The sequence below is a fragment of the Octopus sinensis genome, linkage group LG18 (genome assembly GCF_006345805.1).
Source record: "Octopus sinensis linkage group LG18, ASM634580v1, whole genome shotgun sequence".
Classification (NCBI taxonomy): Eukaryota; Metazoa; Mollusca; class Cephalopoda; order Octopoda; family Octopodidae; genus Octopus; species Octopus sinensis.
The window spans coordinates 46,050,132-46,057,631 of record NC_043014.1 but is presented as its reverse complement, the minus strand read 5'-3'; the positions used below and the strand labels follow the sequence as shown (position 1 = coordinate 46,057,631).

General features: G+C 42.5%; 1 long non-coding RNA gene across 1 annotated transcript in view; it reads right to left on the bottom strand.

Moving 5' to 3' along the window:
• Positions 1-4,583: 4,583 nt before the first annotated feature.
• Positions 4,584-7,500, bottom strand: part of LOC118767033 — an 18,126-nt gene continuing 15,209 nt past the window's right edge. The window contains exon 3 of the long non-coding RNA XR_005002929.1: positions 4,584-5,083. This is a non-coding gene — a long non-coding RNA (uncharacterized LOC118767033). The remainder of the gene's footprint in view (positions 5,084-7,500) is intronic.

Here is a 7,500-nt window from a genome sequence, read left to right as displayed (position 1 = left end):
TGTTGAGAAAAGTTTCTGTTTTCAAAGTTATTTCGTGTTAAAGTTGTCGTATTTCGGTGATTTCAACCAATCAATGACGTGTATTCAGCTGAATAAAATTACTGCTGTTATTTGTCAACAACAACTTCTGGTGGTATATATTTCGTTTGTCACTGTTATTTATGACATCGTTCGTGCGTTTGTACTGGTTTTAGCTTTTAGGGTTTTTTCCTTCATATATATATATATGTAAGTTCAACAAAATTTATGAATTGATGAAATTAACCTCTCTGTCTATATATCTACCCTCTTTGTAATGTTGGCAATGAATAAGTATAAAAATGTACATTGTCCATTTAATTAAAAATTCTATATGTGGCTGAAGATTGCTCGACATTTTAAAACTGATGTAATACTTACAGTGTTTAATAAAATGAAGTAGCATGAAACGATTGTACTACACTACCTGGATATCCTTGTTGCTTATTTTGATTAATATATATAATATATATATATGAAATCATCTCCATTTCTCTGGAAATTACATCTACACCATTGGAATCTGTGCATATATACAAAGGATAATTCACCCTCTCTGTAATGCTAATAACAATGGATAAATTTGTTTCTGTGAGTATATAATCCCTCATCATATCTATGGAAATTCATATGGATTAGGTTCACCTTCTTGTGATGCTATCAAAATTTTAAAATTCTGTGATAAGACTATATCATCTTTAAAGAACTTTAATGAACTTTAGAAATCTGTGTTTAATTATCTACATTACTTCATGAGTATAGCCTCAAGCCTAGGATGTCAGAGAACTTACATGTATTTTAGCTGATGAGTACGGGACTCGTTATATGCTGTAATCTTTGCAACTTTTAATAAAACCTGTCCTTGTATGAAACGATCGTACTAAAAAACTATCATTCTTGTTGCTTCTTTCTCGCTTATATCACCCACATTACTGTATTGTTAAATCAGTATAGTTTTTTTTGGTGCATCTAAGTAGTACCATATCAGGAAATTTTTTTTAAATTAATGAATCTTTATTGCTCTTTGTATATATATATATATAATATTATATATATATATATATATATATATATATATGATATATATATATCTTTCGAGTTTTCGCTTGAGGGGGGATCGTCAGTCTTAGCCTCTTGCAGTAGGTTTTTCTGTTGTACTGACGCCATCTTGGTGCAACAGCGTTGGCTTGACTCCAGGCCCGCTGTTTGTTTGATGCGGTGTGGCGACATACTTCGGATCAGCATTTGAATTTGGCTGAGAACAAATATTGTCCAATTGACCAGAGTGGTTTCCTTTTAGCCTGTTCTGAAAGTTCTCAGAATCTAACTCGCCAATCGCCCGGACATTGCTATACTATACACAGGGAATGACGTTTCGTTACCGCCATGGATTCCCATATCTCTGATTGATTGTGACTCCATAACTGCAATATTTCCTGGTTCTGTGTGAATTCTTGTTACAATTTGTCTATTGACTGATAGCAGAGCTTGAAATTTTTTAGCATTAAACCGCATGTTTCCTTCTGCCCGTTTTTATATTGCTTTCAGTTCTTTTTGTAGTTTTGTATTATCTTACGGTTCTTGATTCTCTTTCTCTTTCTCTTTTACTTGTTTCAGTCATTTGACTGCGGCCATGCTGGAGCACCGCCTTTAGTCGAGCAAATCGACCCCCCAGGACTTATTCTTTGTAAGCCTAGTACTTATTCTATCGGTCTCTTTCACCGAACCGCTAAGTTACGGGGACGTAAACACACCAGCATCGGTTGTCAAGCGATATTGGGGGACAAACACAGACAAACACACACACACACACATATATATAATATATATATATATATAATATATAATATATATTATATATATATATATATATATATATATATATATATATATATACATATACGACGGGCTTCTTTCAGTTTCTGTCTACCAAATCCACTCACAGGGCTTTGGTCGGCCCGAGGCTATAGTAGAAGACACTTGCCCAAGGTGCCACGCAGTGGGACTGAACTCGGAACCATGTGGTTGGTAACCAAGCTACTTACCACTGTCTGTAGTACTTTTCTTTCGTCAAGGTAGCCGGTGAGAGTGTCTGACTATATGATTGAATGCATGCCTGAGAGAGAGAGAGAGAGAGAGAGAGAGAGAGAAAGAGAGGGAGAGAGAGAGCTATTACAAACTGTACTGGTTCCCTGAGGAACTTCTCTATGAGTTATTGTCACCCAACAGAGAGAGCACTTTTAGTTGCAACCGTCTGACTCCAACTTTCTAAAAAGTCATGCAGTCATTATCCTACTTTTGCAGTTATCTTGAAATCATGCAGTTTGTGACATATCTTTCCGTGATAAACTTTATAGAAAACCTTCGTAAAGACCAGATACATTACCTCCACTTAAATGGTTGAGCTATTGTTTCAGTAACCAGCCATAATACTGTAGTAGCTGTGTGAGACAGCTTCATCCGGAACGGAAGCCATGTTGCTTGTTGTCTCCTAAGAACGACATCCTCTTCCTTCTGGCGATACTTTACATTACTTTACTGGTATTGTGAGATCAGAGAGATAAGCCTGCGAGTTTTTGTATCCATTCTTCTTCCTTTGTAGTCTGGGCATATATCTTCTTTCAACTGTTGGGGGATGTTTACCAGCGCTTTCTTACCTGCAAAACTACCAGGACTTATTACTGAGTTTAAACTCATCTCAACAATGGCCGATATTATACCCCACCCGCCTTTAAGTTGACGTAACCGATGGTTTTCTCTTTCCCATGGTGGGTAGTGCATGCCATCAAAGTGACACTGGGGTACAAATATACGAAACTCAGTATACCCATCATGACTACCCGTCTGATAAGGGTACACCAGGCACATGCATCACAACCCTATGTGCGCGACAGAGTGATCTCATATCAAGATAAACAGTACATGACCTTGCGGGTAGGACCCAGTTAGAATTTTCTTCATGTTGAGTAAGCCCATCCCGCTTAAAAGGTCCCCGAATAGGATTGTTTAAGGATGTTGAACGACACATCCATGTTTCCTAAGGTGAATTATCCAAACCCCAAAGAATTCCTCTCAACACATGGCTATGGTGCTCCCCAACTACTTCTGCTCATGTTCAGAGATGCACATATTGTCAGCCACTAAGGGTCATGCTCAACTGGTTATGGTCAAACAACTGACAAGCAAATCTGTGGTATTGAGCAGAATATTTGCTGTAGCCCATCTTTTATACCGAGACAAAACAATGTACATGGTAACACTTCCAATCAGTTAAGATCAGAAGCCATGAGAGCCACTGCTTGGTATTGCATCAGGGCAGTTATTATTATGATTATTGTTGTTGTTGCTGTTTGTTTGCTTGTTTGTTGAGCGAAGCGGTCTTCGTCCCAGAGCTCGCAAGATCGCGCCTCTGTTGTGGGAGAAGTCCGAAACGTTGGTCCTTTGCTATTCATAAGACCCGCAGAAGAGAAAGCAAGTCAACCCCCGACACCGAGAGCATCGACAGATGAATGAATGCGCATCCAGGCTCAGTGGTTGCGTAGGAAGTCGGGGACAGGAAACAGGAAAAAAGAGTGAGAGAAAGTTGGAGCGAAAGAGTACAACAGGAGTCGCCCCCCCCCCACTGCCGCAGCTTCGTGGAGCGCTTAGGTGTTTTTGCTCAATAAACACACAAAACGCCCGGTTTGGGAATCGAAACCGCGATACTCCGACCGCGAGTCCGCTGCCCTAACTACTGGGCCATTGCGCCTCCTTTTGTTGCTGTTGCTTGTCTGTCTGCTGGGAACATACAGTAAATGACGCGCTTCCAATCAGAAACAGCTATCACTATATCGCCTTCACGTTTGAGCGTCTCTGACATGTTCTGTTTAGTCGTGGCGTTGATGGTCCGATCCTCTGTGACAAATGTCTTTTGTAAGAACTGTACACGCACGTTTCCTCAGCATTCCAGCGATCAACAAACAGCTTTCGACGAACAATCTCTCGACTTTCTTTTTGTTGATTTGTCAGATAAACAATGCTTCTGCAGTTTTTCTTTTAAAATCACGTGGCACGAACTTACGCAGTTGCCTACTTCTTCAAAAACCTCACAGGCGGCGAATTGAGGCTGGAGATTGTCAGACAGAGTACTTCACGGCTCTTTGCATTATGAGTTTCGGCTCTTTACGTTCTGAGTTCGAATCAGCCTTTCATCTTTACGAGATTGATAAAAAAAAAGGATCTTTTCGGTTTGAACGGCAGTTTTTTCTATCGGTGTCATATGAAATTGTCACCCATAATTATGACCCTAGTATCGATCTATTGCATTTCAATCTGTTTTAGGGTTAGGGTTAGGGGTGGGGAAAAGGGTATCTTTTTTTCTTCACAAATGTAAATAAACCCAATCTGTTTCTTAAACGAGGGACATATTCATACGGCACTTTTTTTTTACCTCAATGGACGTCATTGATTGGTTGAAGTTGCAGAAATTGAAGGAAAAAAAAACAACAAATATCTTACAAACTATAGAATTTTCTCAATAAAGCCTGCAGCGACGGCGTGTGGCAAGCACGTTTTCCTCGATCAAGAGCGAAAGTCGGAGGTTCGAAGACGATCAGATACCGTCGTAGTTCCGACCGTAAACGATGCCGACTGGCGCTCCGCCGGCGTTCGCTTCGATGACCCGGCGGGGAGCCTGCGCGGGAAACCATAGTCGGTTCCGGGGGGAGTATGGTTGCAAAACAGAAACTTAAAGGAATTGACGGAAGGGCACCACCAGGAGTGGAGCCTGCGGCTTAATTTGACTCAACACGGGAAAACTCACCCGGTCCGGACACCGGTAGGATTGACAGATCGATAGCTCTTTCTCGATTCGGTGGGTGGTGGTGCATGGCCGTTCTTAGTTGGTGGAGCGATCCGTCTGGTTGATTCCGATAACGAACGAGACTCCGGCCTGCTAACTAGCGCGTCGATTAGTGCTTTTCCGGTAACGCGGCGGCGCCGAAACCGTCGTCGGTAGCTCCGCGCGCGGCCCGGGCTTGCCATTGCCGCCGCTCTCCTTCGCGTCCGACGCTGCGGCCGCGTCCGGCTGCCGTCCCCCGTTCGCGGGGGTTCGGTCGCGGCGTGGTTGCGGCGTCGGTTGCTGGCCCAGTGGAGCATTTGTCCATCGGACGTGGTCACTATTCATGGGGAACGTTTTGAACTCGTTGGTCGGAGCCGGTTCAACCCACTTCAGGAAAATGCCACTGTAAGTACAAGTTAGCCAATAGTTGTAAGTAGCTTTCGTGGGTGGTAGACCTAACCCGTCGCTAGGTTTAACTTTGCCACCTGGCATCTAGAATGCTTTTTACCGGATTCCACGTTGTGGCGAGTATTCGAGAGCCGGATTTCCTGTTTATAGATATCGTCCTCTCTTCCTCCCAGCAGTTTTGAAAACCTTGTAATGAGTCATGGGCACTGCCTTCTAGCCTAACTAAAACATGAAAAAAATCTGACGATGATTTCTTTGTATTACAGCGCGTATTTTCGGAAAGTAATTGCTGTCCGCTATCATGGAAGATCGTCCAAATTTGGAATCGTCTCCGCTGGATGGTCTTTCCGATTTGAAACACTGTACCTCTTTATGATACTGCGAATGGTTCAAACAATGTTTCCGACATATCTGTTGCGACATTAGGAAAAAAATTGCTCCTATATATCGAAGTATACATACGTAAAATAACAAGAAAAAGAAAACGGGGGAAAAAAAGAGGTGGCGGAAAAAATGATTTTGCAAAGTTGGCGATTCTTTTGGCAAAAAAACCAAAAGGATCAACTACAGTTTGGGAGACGGGAGTGTTAGGGAGTCGTGCGATGCACAAAGGTATTTTATGCAGTCTGGATTCTGAACTTGTAAAAATTGCCTTGCTGGGTAAAACGCCGTCCAGTTTGGGATTGGTAAATGAGCATTCTATGTATTGAGCTCAAAGACTTCTTTGGATTTCCATGTGGTCCCTGAATTTACAACAAACAAAGATGCTGGCGAAGTCTCCGTTCATGAAATTAGAGGAGGTTTAGTGTATATAGCGTCAAAGCTGGCAGAAACGTTAGCACGCCGGGCGAAATGCGCAGCCGTATTTCGTCTGTCGTTACGTTCTGAGTTCAAATTCCGCCGAGGTCGACTTTGCCTGTCATCCTTTCGGGGTCGATAAATAAAGTACCAGTTACGCACTGGGGTCGATGTAATCGACTTAATCCCTTTGTCTGTCCTTGTTTGTCCTCTCTGTGTTTAGCCAACTTGTGGGTAGTAAAGAAATATGTATTTCGTCTGCTGCTACTGTCTGAGTTTCGCCGAGGTCGATTTTACCTTTCATCTTTCGGGGTCGATAAATTAAGTACCAGTTCCGCATAATCTCTTGCCGATACTGACTTTCGTTGCCTTTCATCCTTTCGAGGTCGATAAATTAAGTACCAGTTACGCACTGGGGTCGATGTAATCGACTTAATCCCTTTGTCTGTCCTTGTTTGTCCCCTCTGTGTTTATCCCCTTGTGGGTAGTTAAGAAATATATATATACACTTATATGCACTCGGTGGGGAGTCCAAGGGTGGGTGTCGGTCTACTCAGGGACACTCTCATAAGGGCGGCTCTTTTGAGGCTGTTGTATTAGTCGGTAAAGGATTCTGGGTCAGTGGCGATGGTGAGGGCAGCAAATCCAACAACTGCTCTGAGATGGAATACACTCCAGCTTCATGAATGAAAGCTCGTATCTTCGTATCATAAGAGTAGATGTTGGTAGACGTGGTAGTTAATATGGCATAGCGGGAACCGTGTCCCTAACGATTTGTCTTTCCGTTCAAAGGCCAGAAAACATTCTAGTCTACACCAACTGCAAATACCCTTTCACTCTTTTACTCGTTTCAGTCATTTGGCTGTGGCCATGCTGGAGCACCGCCTTTAGTCGAGCAAATCGATCCCAGGACTTATTCTTTGTAAGCCTAGTACTTATTCTATCGGTCTCTTTTACCGAACCGGTAAGTTACGGGGACAAACACAAACACTCAAACACACACACACACACACACACACACACACACACACACACACACACACCACACACACACACAGTCCCACTGCGTGGCACCTTGTGAGTGGATTTGGTCGACGGAAACTGAAAGAAGCCCGTCGTATATATATATATATCACCTGACCGACCAGACCATAAGATGTTGTTACACATCGCTGGTCACAATGCGTTCGCATTGTTTTAGCCGTTGAATGACAGGCCAACAGAAGAAAGAGTGGTGAAAGAGTACAGCAGGGATCACCACCCGCTGCCGGAGCGTCGTGGTGCTTTTATGTGTTTCCGCTCAATAAACACTCACAACGCCCGGCCTGGGAATCGAAACCGCGATCCTACGACCGCGAGTCCGCTACCCTAACCACTGGGCCTCCCATATGTATATATTATATATAATATTATATATAATATATATATATATATATATATATATAATATAATATATA